Source organism: Megalobrama amblycephala, linkage group LG22, assembly GCF_018812025.1.
Source record: "Megalobrama amblycephala isolate DHTTF-2021 linkage group LG22, ASM1881202v1, whole genome shotgun sequence".
Lineage (NCBI taxonomy): Eukaryota > Metazoa > Chordata > Actinopteri > Cypriniformes > Xenocyprididae > Megalobrama > Megalobrama amblycephala.
This window is the reverse complement of record NC_063065.1, coordinates 12,394,411-12,413,152: the sequence shown is the minus strand read 5'-3', so window position 1 is coordinate 12,413,152 and position 18,742 is coordinate 12,394,411. Positions and strand designations below refer to the sequence as shown.

The 18,742-nt window shown below is 37.9% G+C and overlaps 1 protein-coding gene across 8 annotated transcripts in view; it reads left to right on the top strand.

Annotated features, from left to right (window-relative positions):
• zfhx4 (zinc finger homeobox 4) overlaps positions 1–18,742 on the top strand; it is a 293,522-nt gene that overhangs the window by 129,537 nt on the left and 145,243 nt on the right. The gene's annotated exons all lie outside the window — the stretch shown is intronic.

Below are 18,742 nucleotides of genomic sequence, written 5' to 3'. Positions count from 1 at the left end.
GATGTCAGCAGCAAATTCCTGTCTTTTGAAATTCAACTCCCAGACAGGGCTAATATACTGGATGCCTTCTTATTGATTGAAGGGGGAGGGCTATTTGACTTAAGGTGGGTACAAATCCGCATGCAGGGGTGACGCCGGAGCTCCAATCAGCCTGATTGTGATGCTGTGAAGCTCTGTATGGCTCTTTATACCGTTCCCATCAATACCCAATGGGCTTTAATCAAGCCTCTAAGGAAGCAATCATTACTTTTTCGAATCAAACCTATGAAATCAATAATTCTGCAACAGTTTAGATGACAGTAAGCACAAACATGCATAATCAGCCAAAGGTTAAGGCGCACTGTGCACAAACAAAGATCACAACATTTTAAAAGCTACATTTGTCTGTTATTAGTGCTGTCATAATGGACAAAAAACAGATGGGGGCATTGCAGCTGCATGTAAACAACTGCTCTTCCTTTGTGTCTGAGAAACGTAAATCTAAAAATGTCCCAATTGCTCTCAGCAGATGTAATTGGAGCTGTTTTTCAGGCTGACATCAGTGCGAGGTGTTTGTTGTTGTTGCTGCAGTAATTTGCGTTGTATCAGCCTCGCTCTCTACATCTGAAAACATTAAAACCCACACCAGGCATCAGAGCTTATGGAATGGAGATTCATCCCTTTGAAAACACACACACACACACACACACTCTTACACATGCACACACTCGCAGTGCATTAAAATGGAGATCATCACACACAGTCTCCAGGACTGGAGGGACCAAATATTTGTTTTCTCTTCCCTGAAGTGCACTCTTTCACAATGGCCATATTTACAATAATCTCCATGAGTGTGACCTGCGTGCAAAGAAGCATGCTTGCATAGTTTCTCTTTTTCTGAATCTTTAATTAAAGAGCTCTATTGGCGATAAAGGTTTATGGTTACTCTACCATAACCATGTTCACGATAACAATTCACAGGCTTCATTTGCATTATAATTTCAGGCTGCGAGCTGCTGTCTTGTGCAGTGGCAGGAAGCTGGTTTAAATTCATGAGGGTATCCTCCGGACACACGAGCCAGATTGGGCGACATGCTACAGCCGGGCGGGAATGGGGCAAGACAGCTGTGTCATAACACTGGTGCTCTGGGGCTAACTGTGCCGAACTGTTGCAGCCATGTTGTCATAATCCGTGTTCACTTCAGTGGGAATTTGCCATGGCTCGTGATGCAGAGGACAATGTGGTGACTGTTTGAGCGAACTCTTGGAGATGGAAAGGCGTTTTGTGTGCGTGCTATTTTTAATACACTAATGTGACTTTTTGTTTTTTTGCATTTTTGGTTGTTCGCAAGGGATTGTGTTTGATGATATCATGATACTTTGATAAATAACATGGTACTAAAACATGTAGAAACAGATGTTTCCAAGAATTTTTATGGTGCTACCATAGTATACAGGGAGTGCAGAATTATTAGGCAAGTTGATTTTTTGATCATATTTTTTTTCCAAGTACATTTTACCAATTCCAATCCACATCAATCATAATAACTACTATTAATATTGTTTTTAATCATTTATAAGTGATACATAATTGTTCATGAAGGCTGGAAATGAAAAATGCCTTATATTCAGGTGTGCAGAATTATTAGGCAGGTTTTCTTTTACAGGCCAAATGAGCCAAAAAAGCAAAAGAATGAAGAATTAAGGTGAAGAATTAAGTGTGAAACCATCAGGAACCCTTTAGTCTCCAGCGCCACCATTTTCCAGAACTGCAACCTACCTGGAGTCTCCAGAAGTGTGAGGTGTCAGGATCTCAGAGACTTAGGCTAGCTAAAGAATCCTAAAAAATGACCCGCTCTTAATAAAAATCACAAGCTGAAGTGTTATAAAATACATTAAGACTGGGTTTTTATAGGCCTTATAGACAGACAGATTGAGAGTGACTCTTGAAGGACCAGCACCACATCCTCTTGTACCACCGTTTGAAGAATTTATCTTCCAGAATCTGGCAGTAAGGTGTGGGAGTTCACTTTTAGTCCATCTCTTATCCTGAAATGTCCGTCTTGCAGATATGGACTAAAAATGATCTTCTAAAACTTACTGTCAGATTTTGGAAGATGAATTCTTCAAACGGTGGTACAAGAGGATGTGGTGCTGGTCCTTCAAGAGTCACTCTCAATCTGTCTGTCTATAAGGCCTATAAAAACCCAGTCTTAATGTATTTTATAACACTTCAGCTTGTGATTTTTATTAAGAGCGGGTCATTTTTTAGGATTCTTTAGCTAGCCTAAGTCTCTGAGATCCTGACACCTCACACTTCTGGAGACTCCAGGTAGGTTGCAGTTCTGGAAAATGGTGGCGCTGGAGACTAAAGGGTTCCTGATGGTTTCACACTTAATTCTTCACCTTAATTCTTCATTCTTTTGCAGTTAACATGCGTCTTTTCTTTTCCACCTGTTTTTGTATGACCCCGCTGACCCAATGAGCATTTTGCTGTCCATTGGTCATGCTTTAACTTTGCAATTTCTAGTATTGCATTAGTATTGCGTCCTTCTCATGAGTATTTAATCATTTTTGACTTTTCAGTCTGAGTTAAATCTCTTTTTTGGCTCATTTGGCCTGTAAAAGAAAACCTGCCTAATAATTCTGCACACCTGAATAATAGGCGTTTTTCATTTCCAGCCTTCATGAACTATTATGTATCACTTATAAATGATTAAAAACAATATTAATGGTAGTTATTAAGATTGATGTGGATTGGAATTGGTAAAATGTACTTGGAAAAAAAATATGATCAGAAAATCAACTTGCCTAATAATTCTGCACTCCCTGTATGGGTTGATGATGGGTGTCCGTGATAAAGAAAAAGGAAAATCTGTTTGAAATCTAGTTTAAAAGTGCACTTTTTTTTCTTTTTTGAAACACTTTATACAATTTCCAAGAAAGTTTACATTTTATGACTCTAAAAATGTTTAAAAATAAGAAAACATTACATATTTTTTACACCTGGAATATGTTTACACATCTTTTGTGATTTCTTTTTTTAATAAATATAAAGTATTTTTTTTTTTTTAAATGTAATGAATAAATTCCTAAATATCATGAAATGTATGATATTTTACAACCTGAGCTAAACTTACTATGTCACAAAAAGGTCAAATTATGTTATTATATTTTAAGGTTCTTTTTGTCCTTGAAATGAGGGTCCTCTGTATGAGATTATTATTTCCTGTTTATGTTCTACATATTAGTGGGACCAAACAACCTTGACTTGGCCTTGACGACATTTTGCCTTTTTTCTAAGAGATAATTTTGCCAAGTGTTGCAGTTTTTTCAAAGAATAATTCAGTTGGCTTTATTCTTCATTATAATATCAGGACAGTCATTGTATGTATTAATTGCATTACATTAGACCAAGAAAACATCACATTATTGACCCATATTTCTATAAAGTCATGGCAGCACCATTGTATTATAGGTTCCTTTTGGTAAGTGCAGTCAGAGCTTGAGGCCAAAGAAAGTAGATCTTACTCTGTGCCTCTACATCCAACCTCAGATTGGTTTAAAAGGGAAGATACATATCTTAAATGGGTGTGATGAGTCATTTAACAGACCTGCACAAGTTAGACAACAAGATTCATGCCAAGGATCTATGGTACTCAGAAAACACTTCTCATTTCCCATAGTGCACTGTGAGGACATGTAGAGATTAGCTATAATGAATGTTGCTCTTTCGTTTTATGCCATTTCTGAATAGCACTCTCACGATTATTTTCCCTTTAGATTTCAGCAAATCAATCAATTACCCTCTTAATGGCTGTTCTGAATGCTCAAGGTAGGACTAGTTTTCTCTGGGTTATTATGAGGAAGTTTACCGTTCCTCCTCTGGCCTTTCAAACCTTCACAAATATGTTTCTTGTTTCTTTCCTCCAAAGAGCAGGATTAAAAAAAAAAAAAAAAAAAACACTGCATAATCCTACTCTCGGGTACACATAATAGCTCCTTAATGTCATGTATTGAGAATTCTCGCTAGGTTTGTGCCTTGAAGGTCTCATCAGTGATCGAGGAGTTGTTCTCAGAGGGGGCTGATTTATCAGTTTACAGAAGGTCTCATGTGCCCAGAGTGGACCGAGGACCATATGAGGTAGCGCGAGATGTTTGTTTTGCTCTGCGGGATATCTGTGACTTTGAAGGATGATTTTGTAGTCTAGTGTGTGGAGCATGCTGTCATCTGCTCATAAGGATGTAGTGCAATAGACATCCTTCATCCCTCTCCTGGTGCAAATGAACAGATTATTTTCCCTATTCTTAGCTATTTTTAGCTAAAAAAGCTATTATCAAGCACATTCATTCATTCATTCATACGCAAGATTTAAACATATATTGGATGTTTGGATAGACACTGAAATGGGCAATTTCAGCGCATTGACAGCAAACTTAAAAGCTTTTATATATGAACAACTTTAGAGAGTTTTAAGTCACAGAACCTAGAAAAGTGCCAAAATTGTACGTTTACTTTAGCTTTTAACATGTTTAATTTTATTTACTGATTTGTGTATTTTACAAATGTTTGATCAGTCTTTATATAAAGGTTTCATTCTGTTTTGTTATTTTTTAATGTCAAATTATGTTATTTGCATTAAAGTGATAGTTCACCCGAAAATGAAAATTCTGTCATCATTTACTCACCCTCAAGTTGTTCCAAATCTGTATAAATTTCTTTGTTCTGCTGAACACAAAAGAAGAAGATATATGGAAAAATGTCTGTAACCATGCAGATCTCATCCCCCATTGACTACCACAGTATTTTTTTTCCTACTATGGTAATCAATGTGGGGTGAGATATCCTTGGTTACAAACATTCTTCCAAATATCTTCTTTTGTGTACAGCAGAACAAAGAAATGTTGAGCTGAGTAAATGATGACAAAATTCATTTTTGGTGAACTATCCCTTTAAATATATTAAATATATTCATTTTATTTTAGTGTATTTTTAAGTAAAAAAAAAAAAAAAAAAATAGTGTTCTATGAAAGGATTTGTAAACATTTGTATGTTCTTAATGCCTGTACATATAAATGATTTACATTTTAGCTGCTGTCAATACATTGATATTTTACGTTATTATTGATATCATCTATGCAAATATGAAAATGCTAAAACCGCACTTTGCATCTGAATACCGATGAGATCACGTCAGACATATATGCGTTCTCAGGCAGGTCATCGGGAGGACAGCATATGCAAATGAGATGAAAACACTGGAGAATTGTGGCTTCCTACCTGGTGTAAGCATATTGGCTTTGTGTCACCTTTTGGTGGCACCCGTGTTGCAGACACATCATTTTGGAGCTCTAAATCCTCGTATTTACTTTGCAGATTTAGGTGAGGTACAATGTCTGTGGCAAAATCCCTGTTTTAATGAAAAAGTTGATAGCTTAAACCCCATACTTTGATCTTTCAGATATTGACTTTCTAGCGTAGACATGTGTAAGTAAACATAACATGCATGAATTAAGATGATTTTACCAGTTTTCAGTGTCTTTCATGGTCTGAACGCTCTTCATGAGACCCTAGAATAAAGCCTCAGCTAGAAGAATGGCTTAGTTAGTAAAAATGTACCCAATTACCCTTCGAGCTTTGAAGAACGTTAAATTAAATGATGAAGTCTCCTCTACATGGTTTCACAGTATTTTTCCTCAGTACCTCTGTTGTGTGTTTTCACCCCCCAGGAAAAAAGACAAGCTAATAAACCATGTACACTGTCAGCGAGCGAGGGAATGGATGCCTATGAGCGTTCTAGGTACATACTCAAGTACACAGCTCACATAGCAGTGCTTTATACCTTTAGTGGACCACATTATTTTTCCTCCTCACCAGCTCTCTTCAGGTTGCACTTTAGGTCAACACTTCAGTTTTTTTCAGGTTGCCTTTTGCATTTTCCCGTCAAAACAAAAAAACTCAACGGAGGCGTGGCTGGCGTCGCTGATTAATTAATCTGCTAAAACAAATTTTTACAACCTTTCTGTCCTGCCGAAAGGGTGTTCTTTGGCATTACCGATGCATAAATCAGGCAATTTGATGATTGCCGGCGCCCCTGCTAATGTTATTTCCCTGAAACAGATAACAACAATAATAATATGCACCTCATCTAGAGCTCATAAATATTGTGCTCAATCTCAGCAGAGAGGCTTCATATGCATAAAAGAGCACTTAAAAGATGTGTGTGGATGGGGCTGGTGAGCAGAAAGCCTTTTGTTGAGAGATGAGAGTTCAACATGGTGACCCAGCCGCTGCCTAGCTATGCATATAAAAACAGGAGCCGACATTAATATCTTCCCTAATGACCTTGCGAAATGAAAGACCATTACTGTGATGATACCACCACAGAAGGCCTTGATGTTTTCTTACCGAAAACGTAATGAGAACACATGTATCGAAATTAAGGTGAAATTATTTCTATTCCTGTTTATAAACGAGCGCTACGCCAGAGTAACGTCTCTTGTCTGCGTTAGTAAACCAAATGAATACCTTCAGATCAGCATAACAAATGGAGCCATTTGCTCAGTCTTTTCTCTGTAGGGTATCCAGGGGACGCGGCTCGATCACCTGCACGATTCGTTTATGAGTAAGGAACCTAAGGTGAAATTATTTCTCTAATTCAAGGACGTGTTGCCGCCACGCTTGTTGAATGAGAACTCAGACGGCTGCTGCCGCATATGCATTAGCCAGAATTCCCCTCGCCGGTCTCCTGCGTGAGTGACATTGAACTGGGGGGACACACGACATATATATATATATATATACACGGATTGAGGACATCAGCTGCTGATGAAGCAACATTTGCATGTTACGTGATGTTTTTATATTGCAACAGCCCTGACTTCTACATCTGACTGCTCCCTCATTATCGGTACTTATTATAATGACCCCTCAGTCTGCTCGTTTTTCTCCGCCACCATAAATAAGCAATTTATGTTCACATGGCAACCGTTTATCTCTCTGAGCACAACCGTATGGGATACAAAATAATCACACAGATTCTAAATAGTGGAAGAAAAAGCATTTATTACATTTATGGCCAGTAGTACACATTCCAAAATAGCAACAAAAAAAAAATTAAGTGCAGTCACCATGCAGAATATAGTGCTTGTTCCCATTTAAACCTACCTTTTTTTAGCAGCTGAATTCTCATCATCTGTGTTTAAAAACCCAAGCTTTCCTTCACCTGATTACAGTTTTTAATATCCAGGTTGCGTTAAGGAAGATAAATTGCCGTCCCAGCGCAATCTGACTGCTAACACAGAGACGATCTATTACAATATCAGCTTTTGTCCATGTCTCTTCTAATTAGATTCTCAAACGGATGCCGGATCAATCAATAATTTTAATTTCACCTACCCCCTTTTCACCAGTGTTTGTTTTTTAACGGAAAACAAAAAGACAGAACAAAAGGCAGTAATTTATTCGGAACGAGCTCCGGTTCCCGCAGACGAGCTCGCAGCCCATCGGTAAGAGACTGCAGGCTGCAGACTCGCACCGTTCTAATTAACATGCAGATATGCATCACCTCATTGGCAATTCAAATTGCGCTTCCTTGTAATGTACCTCAAAATTGTTCTACTTCAAACATTGCGTTTGATTTGCAAAGCCCCCTGGGCATCACATAATGTCTTCCTTTATCCAGACCATCAGACCAATCTGCTCTAACTCAACTCCTCCAACAGCTTGCTTCCTCCAAAACCAGCTTGGTTACTCTTGGTTATCAGCTTGTCCTCCTCGGCAGGTTTTCTCATGGCATCCCAAGCCGGTAAATATGGTGGCTTTCCGGAAGACTTCATTTCCATGGCACACGGACAGGCGGGCGGACGCGTGTCTGTCTACTCAGCACATTATTAGCATGCAGTGCATATCCACAGTCATGAATGCCAGCCTCCCATTAGGCTCAGTTTTGGCCCCTCCCTGTACACGCGCTCCCGTTTGCGGAAGTTCTTATTGTTGCGTATGGAGCACACGTGAGCGTTCCGCTCGTCAGCGATGGCAGGGGGCCCAGCGGAGCAACAAGTGGCAGAATCTGCGGTGTGCAGTTATTCAGCGTGTTCGCAGCAGCAGGGCTGGCATGGCGCCAGATCTGCCATCTGCTTCCTTCACATGCGCTTTCCCATCTTTCCAATTTGCTCATAATGTTACGTGCCTCCCATCCTCATTTGCTTGTCAGAGGCGGGTGGCACGCGTTCCTGCCCCCGCCGCGATAAGGGCTCTCCGAGGGCCAGGTGGCAGTTTGCCCGGTCCACTCCGGTGACACACGCATAAAGACCATGAAATCAGGCAGGAGAAAATTTTGCAAATAAATAATTCTAAAAAAACACCTTGTCTGAAAAAAAAAAAGTAATCTTGTTGTTTTTTTCATAGTCATGTCCTCTAGTCTCCTCCATTGATGAGTTCAGTGTGAACGGTGAGAAGGATCCGGCTCACATGGGAACTTTTTCCTGCCCATGAAGACCAGTATTGTTTTCCTGTCGGGATGCTGCCAGTGTACACACTCAGCCACTAAGCTCCTTTACATGGTTTCTCGCTACAGCCGTCTGCTCTTACCTCCAAGAGCTCTGCCACCTAGCCAGCCTTCTCCCTGCTTCCAGCCTGCTGCCTGTCTGCCTTCTGCTTGCCCGGGAGAAGGAGGGAATGCTGTGGGATCTAATGCGCACGAGCCGTTTGAAGCTGCGGAAAAGTGAATAATCAATTAAGTATTGATTTCTTGTAAGATTTTGTAAATTTCAAGGCAAGACAAAGAGGATAGCTTAAGGGAAGAGCAGCAGGGACTTGGTGTAAATTAGCCAACAAACAGCGCGGCGGAATAAACTAACGGCTCATCAGGATCAGACTCTCTTCACTCCTGACGGAATTAATGCTAGTTTGCGTGAAGACAATGGTGCTTTTTAAATGAGGAAGGCTGGCGAACGAGACCTTAACCCAGCCGCGCAGAGCCGAGCTAATTACACTTCCCAGCACAATGGAGCTCATTTGAATGTGGCTATGCAAATCGCACGCAGCTCATTTTTATGGATCAGAAAGCCAGCCATGTCGGGGAGAATTAAAGGCTATTATGCGTGCAAAGCAGTTTATTTTTCCCCCCTTACATGAGGGAAAATACACTTGAAAATGAGAGAAGCGTTGGAGTGTCTTCATAACTTAACACAAAAGATCACACAAGGGATCTTCAAAGGATTCCTCAGTGTTTCTTCTCTCTCTTTCTCTTTCTCTTTTTTTTTTTTTTTGGACGTGGGGAAAAACGTGATCAAATATGCGTGAGTCAAGCTCATTACAATGATCCTTGGATACTGATGGCGTCCTTTCTGATTGATAATTATCGTCACTGGCGCACGGAGCCGCGCCGGCGTGGATGGGGAAAAAACGAGAGAGAAAATGTTAGCCGCTAATGATATTCAGCATGCAGAACATGTCATATGCATGATGACAACTGGCAATTTTAATGAAGCCTTCGTTTTTTTCTTCCCAGAAAACCGCTGCGAACTGGGAAGCGGACGAAATGAGCAAAGTTCTGCTTGGTTTTATTCCGCCACCGATTACTCCTGTACCACCCTGTTCGAATATGCAATTCTGCATTTAAAAAGATAAAAGAAAAAGCACTCTCGAGGCAGCCAAGGGCAATTAATTGGCCAGGTTGGATGAATCAATGCTGGATGTTGCCATGTTACTCCTTGTTTCTTCTTCCACAGAAGCGGTTCAGGAACCTCCGTGCCGTCCTCCACCGGCTGTGGTCTGTGTGTTTGTGGATTCTCCAGCCTTTCCAGCCTGGCGCGTGCCTCTGTTTTGCATATATGCATACGCTGTGTGGCGCTGGAATGAAGGGGGCATGCTAAACAAGCAAATTTACATGTCTATGCATAATGGCAGGGGGCGCAGAGGAGGGCGCGTGCTGGCAGGGCTGTGGGAGGAGGGGAGAAGTACAAGAGGATGCGATGTAGGGGAACACCTGCACTGAAGGATCTTGGAGGATCTTGTAGAGGAACATTATGACAAGCCCCTGACAGCTTCCCCCCCACCACCTCCTTCTCGTGGGAACATACCAGGAGGTGTGGCATGCTTACGTCTCCCTGCCTTGCCCACGTGGAAACGCAGCTCGCTGGCACAGATTGGACAGTTCTGCTGAGTGTGGCACTGACAGTCCTGTGGGAAACCCACTGCTTCATTCACACTTTTTCTCTCAGGGGTCTTGGATGGATGGTAACTGTGACTGTGTGAATGGACATTTTTGGATACGTTGTGGACATTGTTCTTCCTTCTAGAAGTTCAAACAAACAGGAAATGACTTTTTTTCCAACAGTGTTTTGATATTGATTTGAATATTGAAGGGCTTTATGGTTCTTGACTTGATGTTGATGCATTGCTAGTCAAAGATTTGGACACACTTGACTGAATTTGTTTCTTGTGTTCTTAAAAAACATTACATTGCACATACATATTTATTTAAAACAAATTTCTTTTTTATAAATAAGTTGGATTGAGCAATGATCTGACCTGCATCCATGGAAACTCCTTTAATACTGTTGTAAAAGCATCCCAGGATGCACCACATGAAATTCTTTGAGAGCTGGAATCTGGCTGGAATCTTACTTATTAGATGTTTTGGTAACACTTAAAGCCTTTATGTATAATGCATTATAAAGGTATTCCTAATGTACATTATAATGCATTATATATTTTAATATACAATTGTAACCAAAGTTAAAATGCATTATAGCATTTGAAGACTTCTTGCACCATCTGAAATTGGCTGTTTGTCATGCGTTTTAATAATGCGTTCATTATTATAAAGTATTATAATGTATTATAACTGTGGTTACAATTATTCATGAGAACATACAATGCATTATGAAGTGAATTACAATGCATAATTAATGCATTAAAAGTACTTTAAAAATGTATTATATAGCTTATAATTTATTATAGCCTATATGGATTACCGATGGGCTTTTTTCCCGTTAGTTTTAGCCACTGCATTGTTCCCATACTACCATTTATTTTTATGAATACCATTTTTCTAATTAGTAAAATGAAATAAAATTACAAATTACTAATAATAGTTGTAGTCAAATATAAACCAGTGACCACAACATTTTATTTTATTTTATTTTATTTTTTTTATTTTATTTTATTTTTTTTATTTTATTTTATTTTTAATGAAATAATTTTTAAGTAGACATCAGATTTCCTCACTTTAAGGCAACTAATTAAATTTTTTTACACTGTATTATTATTACTACCATTATTAGTAATAATAAAAAAAAAAAATGTGTAGGTGTGTCCAAACGTTTGACTGGCTCTGTTTGCTTCTAGTAGCACACACCGAAATGTGTGCCACAATTTATGATTTACATTTATTCATTTGGCAGAAGCTTTTATCCAAAGTGCCTCATAGTAAGTTCCTTGCGAATCAAACCTTTGACCTTGGCATTGTTAGCGTCATGCTATAGGAGTTGAGCAATGTGTATGCTATGAAGTGTAAAATGGATTCTCAGAGGTTTCCATAAAGCATTTTTTTTTAAACAACGCATGATTTTCCTAGTTCTAATATAAGCGAATATGAAGCGATACAATGGCTTTGTTTTATTGTGGTTTGAGGCCTACTGAATCAACTGCCACAGTGTTTGTTTTTTTAATACCAGTTGATGGTTGCGCACAATTATCTGAAAACCGATCATATATGCGGCTAATGAAATGCAGTCTTCAGTCTCTGGCTCTTGAGATCACCTTTGTGATTCAATCAGTCTTATGTGCAAATTAAAGTAATTTAAAGGATAAAACAAAGCATTAATGATGAGGTCATTTACAGCAGACTCATTAAAACACTATTATATGCAATTTCCTGTAACAAATTTCATTCCGAAGCAACATTACATTGGAAATAATAAACTAGCTTACTGCCATTTAATACAATTAGTGTAACATAATGCCATTATGAGCCTAAAATAGATACTGTCGCACAGAAGCAGCAACGCTAACCTCTGTCTAAATGAAAGAATATTAAAGTCAGCGGCGGTATGACGTCTCTTTGTAATAGCCATGTCTAGGGTGCAATATGACAGCAGAAATATAATGTTTCATAACTGACAGTCTCTGGGTTTGTGTTGCCTGAGGTCGCATGGGGCGAACAATAAAGAGTAATTTGATTGATGGAAAATTGGAGTGGCCCATCTAACATGTTTCACCCGAGGCCTTGCAATAGCATGTACACTGGCTGATGATGTTTCACGTTTTCAGAAACTCCATTTGTTTTGTTTGGATCTGTTGCTGTATCTGGCGTTGGGGTTCGTCTTTGATATGAGACTTTAATTGTGCGGCACGGACGCATATTAGAGGTGTAATTGAATAGAATGAAAGAAACAAAAAAGGAGAAAGCCGAAGATGGATTGAGTAAGGGCTCTTTCTTTTATCAAGACGCCCAGGGATCTTTTCACACTCTCCCACTCGCTCTCTCTCTCTCTCTCTGTGCTTGCGATATCTGGACCCTCTTCCTCTGAGTCAGCCATGACATAAGCAGCAGTAAAAAACAGTTGTGAGTGATAAATAGATGTAAATTATCAGGATTCTCATCTCTGCTATCCATCAGATGAGTCTAGTATAAGAGAACAGCACGTTTGCATGAGAAAGCTGCTCCGCCCAAACAAAAACACTTTTTTTTTTCATTCTGAGAGGAAAACATCTTTTAGTGATTAGAAAACAAATGTTTAACTGACCACATGTTCGTTTGCAGCACCAAAAAGACTGAGTTGACAAGGTGCTGCTTTGCAACAGTTAAAGTCCCCCTGTGGTGAAAATCAACTTTTTAATGTTGTTTATATGTCTATGTGGTGTTTTTAATATGCTTTCAGACAAACCATGTGCAAATTCAGTCAACACCATTGCTGAGTATTTTCTCTTTAAAACTGCAGTCTCAAAAACACTGTTTGAAATCGCTGGTGTTTGTGATTTCACAAACTACCTTGTAACCAATCACGTCAACGTGGCAGCGGGCTTTAGCATATCATTAACTGACCGCGCAAGGGAGTCTCAAAAGAAGCCAGGTTATCACTCTGAGGTCTGAAAACGCAGGTTTTTTTTCACATTGCAGCAAAACAGACTTAAAATACTCCGTCATTTTTTGTCATAGAGACATAAGTAATATATCAATTGAAACTATAGAATATCTTCTTTTATTTGTATACACTCAGAGTAAAAACAAAATGTTGTGCTTTTTGTAAAATAAAGAAAACTAACATGATGCGTGATTTCTCCTCTCCCTCTGAACAAAGTCCAATCTGATAGTTCTCAGAAAATGAACTGTAACTTAGTGAATACTAATCACAGAAAAATTAAACTTATGTCTAAAAAAACGTTAAGATGTCAGGTTTTAAATAATGTAAGTCAAATCGAAAACAAACCTTCTGTGTTTATGTAATCTGTATGAAAAGAGAGCCATGTCAGAAGTCCGTGATTCAGCTCATTATCTGCTAATGCGGCCACGCCCACGGAGCCAGCGCTATTCAGACGCAAATTCAGAGGCAATACATGCATTCATCGTCTCAATCGTGTATTTATTGTCTTGAAAAGTGTTTATCTGGATGTAAAAGTCATGGTTAGCGAGCTCTAGAAGACATGCAGTTAGTTCCTGTTTTCTTTTCTTCTATAGATGAATTTTAGATGAGTTTTTGTTTCTTTAGCGCCCTCCGGCTGCAGTATGAATTGGAAACTCCATTCATGGAATAGCCTCTTCTTCTTTTAGATGAATTTGTGGACTAAAAATGCACAGAGAGCACCCTCCGACTTCAAGTATGAATTGAAAACACCAGCGCTCATAGTAATGACAATGAATATTAAATAAATATAACTCCTCTGTATAGAAAATCGACATAAGCATATGAGAATCCAATATTTCTCCAAATGTGCATGCTTTTAAACTAAAAGCCTATATTCAGACTCTTTGCATCACAGAAATACATTATATTTTAAAGTATAATATAAAACCATTACTTTATATTGTCATAATATTTTTCTGTATGTTTCATATATCATGATGAGCTTGAGACATCACAGAAGGTTTTTTTCACAGCCTACCTGACTGAAAGGCCTCATTAATATGCAAGTCATTTCAGCTCATTACTATGCAATTCTTTTGTCTTCTCAGGTGTAAATGGCCCATTATTCATGCAGATTCACGCCTCCACGCATACTGTGTTTCTTTGCAAAAAGTGTCTTAAAAAAACTAAATCAATATATTGTTTTATATGAAGGAGTAGGCAGCATAATTTTTACATAATTTTGAAGCAAAATCTCTTGTTTACAACCTCCAATACCCTAAAGTATTGTAAACACAGATTTACTATACTTTTTTTGGCCTTATTTCAGTGACTTAATTTTTTTGTTTTTTCAATAACCACGCATAAATGTTATTCCTTCAAAAACACAAACATGTACATACATGTTCCTCACATATTATTGTAGCCTAGTTTGTGCTAAATACAGTGTAATGACACTTTTTCCATTAATATGTTTATGAACAACTGAAAAAAGCACAAATGTCAGGGCATGTCAAAACTTCTCCAGGCCCCAAATCAGCCTCAGACTCCACAGGGTTATCCCAGTACTTTTTTCTGTTGATATGAAAAATCAAGTAGATTTAGCAATATAGCAGATGTATTACGATGTTATGAGGAACTACATGTCTTTCTCCACTGATGTTCTAAGTTGTTCAAAGCGTTTCTAAGGATATTAATTTTTAGAAGGCAGCTGTCTGAGGTAGAACATGGTTTGTGTAACATTAGCAACACATTATTAGCTGTTTGATAACGTAGTCAAGCAAAAGGCTAATCTTATTAATTACCGTTATGCATCTGACAATGTAAAGAGCGATACCTTTGTGCGGCGTTTACTACAGTAAAGTTGACTGAGTGGATCTTTGAGCTCGTGTGAGTGAGTGGAGGCGGGGCTAATTAGCATATTCATAGATCCGCATATACTAATTGAAGCAAGGGTGTAGAGTTACATTCAAGCTATTTTAAGGCATGAAGACATTTTTTCACAGGAAAAAAATTTTTGTCATTTTGGTGATCAAAGATGAGTTTTAAGGGATAAAATTATTGACTACAGGGGGACTTTAATAACATTGTGGTCTTTTTTTGTCTTTTACCACTGTCATTTGTGGGCTTCTAAGATGCATTTTGTTGTCCAAAAACATGCATTTTACTGTTCTTTTAGCATCTTGCGCCATACAGTATATACCTTGTTTTTAAGTGTCGAGTTAAAACAGTTTAACTTTAACACAAGAATGTTCCTTGTGTGAACAGCCCCTTTGTCATCTAAGATTTTTTTTTAACTTGTATGCAGGTTGCTGATTCTCTATTACAGTAAGTGCCAAATCTGCAATCCATCATCAAAAATTAGTCATTTACTCACCCTCATGTCATTCCAAACATGTTTGCAGTTCTAATGAATGGGGATTTTAGCTTTCAAGCTTTAAAAATTATGCAAAAGCTCTATGGAAGTTTCATAAGAATGGTCCATATCACTTCTGTATTCCAAGTCTTCTGAAGCCATTTGATTCCTTTGGGTGAGAAAAACCAAAAAGTTACCATCAAGTTAGTCATGATTGAACACATGCACATGTATTTACTGGATTTACTGGGGTAAATCTCACTTTGTTCTGATTCCATGCTGGAATGAAGTTTATAAGATTAAAAATCACTTGCTTGGGTATAGAAAAAATAAATGTGTGAAAAGACACCAGACTGTATCACAGCAACTACCACAACACTTGTTCTGTTCTCTTATTACAAAATGGCTTTTGGAGGGCAGCAGGAATACAGTTATATGATTTAAACCAGCAGCATGCAGTATTTATGATGAGGGCTCTCAACTATGTCAGACAAGTAATGGGATTCTAGTCATTTTACTGTAGGATTAAAACATGGAGCAGATTTTAACTGGGAAAAATGAATTGAGTATAGCAAGAATACATTTTAAAATAGTGAGGAAGAAGGACTCCCCTGTTTTTGATTTGTGCAGGCTCGACTGTTTATAGTGGAAGTGAAACTGCTCACATGTGTCCCGCTGCTGTCATATGCCGAGCTATCAGTCGAAAGCTTAGCTGAGTTCGGAAACACATGCTGTATCCCGTAACAAGTTACTGACGTGCTCATCTGTGAGGTCTGAGGTGAAGGCAGATTTTCACTTTGAAATCATTTGCCACACTATAAATCAGCATTTGTTTAACTGAAACTAGGGAGTTGTTGTAAATATTGTGTAGTGATTCAAAAGGTGTAGAAATAAAACCGCTAGTTGTTTCACTCTTGATGGTAAAACAGGTATATAATATTGATCTTAGTAATATTATAAAACAGTTTGGAACAGTTTGATGGAAATTCCTCACCTTTACATTGTCTGAATCTTTTATTTTTTGCTTTCATTAAATTCTTCCCCTCTGTCACTGCTCACTCATTAATTTTCCCCTAAAAAAGTGGTACGACAGGCTTTACGTCATTGTCAAATTCCATTGTAATTACGTTAAAGTGCTTAAATTTCACTTTGCTCCTCAGAGAAAACTATGCCTTCAGAAGAGTTGCAATATAGTGCATGAATCATATGGCCCACTTTTATGGTGCTTTATTTTTGTATTATTATTTTATTAAATTATTGTGACTCTACATTTATGTGTGTAATTTTTTTTTAATTGTATGTGTGTAATTTTTTTGTGTGCTGGTTAGGGGCTGAAAAATATCCACATAATAGTATAATTGTATTATTTTTTAATTCAAACACCTGATACTATGCAAAGTTTGCATAGTCTTTGACAGGCTTTGACAGAATCCTCTAAACTAAAGAGAGACAAGAGTGACATTTTTGTGATGAAGGATAAAAGCTGTTTGACTGATTTGTTTTTTGAAAAATCATTTTTATACACATTTTAAATGAAATTTAATTTAGTCTCTATTTATGCTTTTTTACAGGTTCATAATTTTGTTTAGGGGGTTTGCTAGAATTGGTTTAATGTTCAAAAAACCCATTTTTCTTATAATTTACATTGTTGCAGCACCTGTTTTCACCTCTGTTTAAACCCTTTGTCTGAACTCTCTGTTTTAGTTTCTGCTTCTTTAAAACCCGTCTTCCAAAAGCACAGTATGCTCTGATTGGTCAGCCGGCCCCAGTCTGTTGTGATAGGTCTACTGCTTAGAGCATGTAACGCCCCTTAACCTAACCGGCATGTTTTAGCCCCCAGTGCTGTAAACAGACGCTACTGTGAACACTACTGTAACTATGCTAACTGTGGAGTTAGTTTTACTATATAATTTCGAGGCCAATATTCGCCATATTGTGTTTAAAAACTGTATGGCCATTAACACACTGACCTGCACTGAACTGCATGGTTCAGGAAGCAGTCGTTAGAAAAATGGCGAGAACACAATAAAAGGTTGTGGTTGTATTGCTAAGGAATTCTGTATTTTTAACCACTGATTTTTAATTCCTCTGCCTTTGGAAGTCCGTGTGGTGATGTTTTTTCCTTCACAGTGAAAAAAAAAAAAAAAAAGATGTATCCTTGACATAGCAATAAACTCTTCCTGGCCTTATAACTACCTCTGTTTGAGGGCATTATGCAAATTCAGTTCAGTTCACAATTATTTGTGTAGCCCTTTTAACAATAAATATCATTACAAAGCAGCTTTATAGGAAATGCATGTTTCTATGTTCAAATTATGAGAAGTGACTGTTTCAAAGTAATGTCTATATGGCATAAATGTACAGTTCTAAGACAATACAAAAAATGCAGTTAGCTAACTTACTGTATTCATTTAAGCAGAAACAATGAGAAAATGAAAGGAATAATGTTTTACATGATGACATAGCTACATCATGGAAATAATGGCTGGACTACAAACGAGGTGTTTAAAGCAGGTGTTTTCTGTTGGAGCAATTAACTTCCTTTGGCATAGACTGTGATTTGTAACTTTGCAGATAGTTTACATCCACAATCATCTATATAAAAAAAACAAAACATAATAGATGCCCTTTGTCAAAATAAGCACAGAATGAGCTGCTTTTTAAAAGTGTAGCTATACTGTAATCATTATTTCAGAACCTTTGCTGTGGCCAAACAATTACAAACAGCTACAGACAAATTGACAAGAATGTAAGTAATTCCTAGTTGCAGTAATGTAGGAGTTTGCGTTTAAAAATGCAGCTAGAAAGCTATTAGGCCCTTATATCATATCACATCACCGGAGAGGGGATTTGGACAGCTAAATTTGTCTGCTCTAGGCCCGATTGGTTGAAAAGTGGAGCGGACATGTCGTTCTGTCCTTAACCTGCCTCAGTTCCGCTCAAAAATCTTTGACTTAGTTCTATCAACATGATCCTTAGTGTGTATTTTAAATATAGCCTCTCAGAATGAAACTGCGGTATCATTGCATTATTCAACAAGGATCTGCAAGGCATGTTAAATTTGGCTCCTTTTAAAGCCGGCTCTCATCACTTTACCTGTAGGCATTGACGTTATTCTGTTCACTGAAACATTAAAACATTGAATTTTTGTTTTAATGTTTTAACATTTTCTTTTGGTCGAATTTGAGCTTTTGAGTAGGCTGTTCCTCCAGGGCCTTTATAAAGTCTCAGCTGTAAATATTTAAATATGTACTTTTCAAGACATTTTAAATATCTGCGATAAATTACAGATATACAGGCTATTTATTATTTAAATGTTCTTTTGTTTATGCA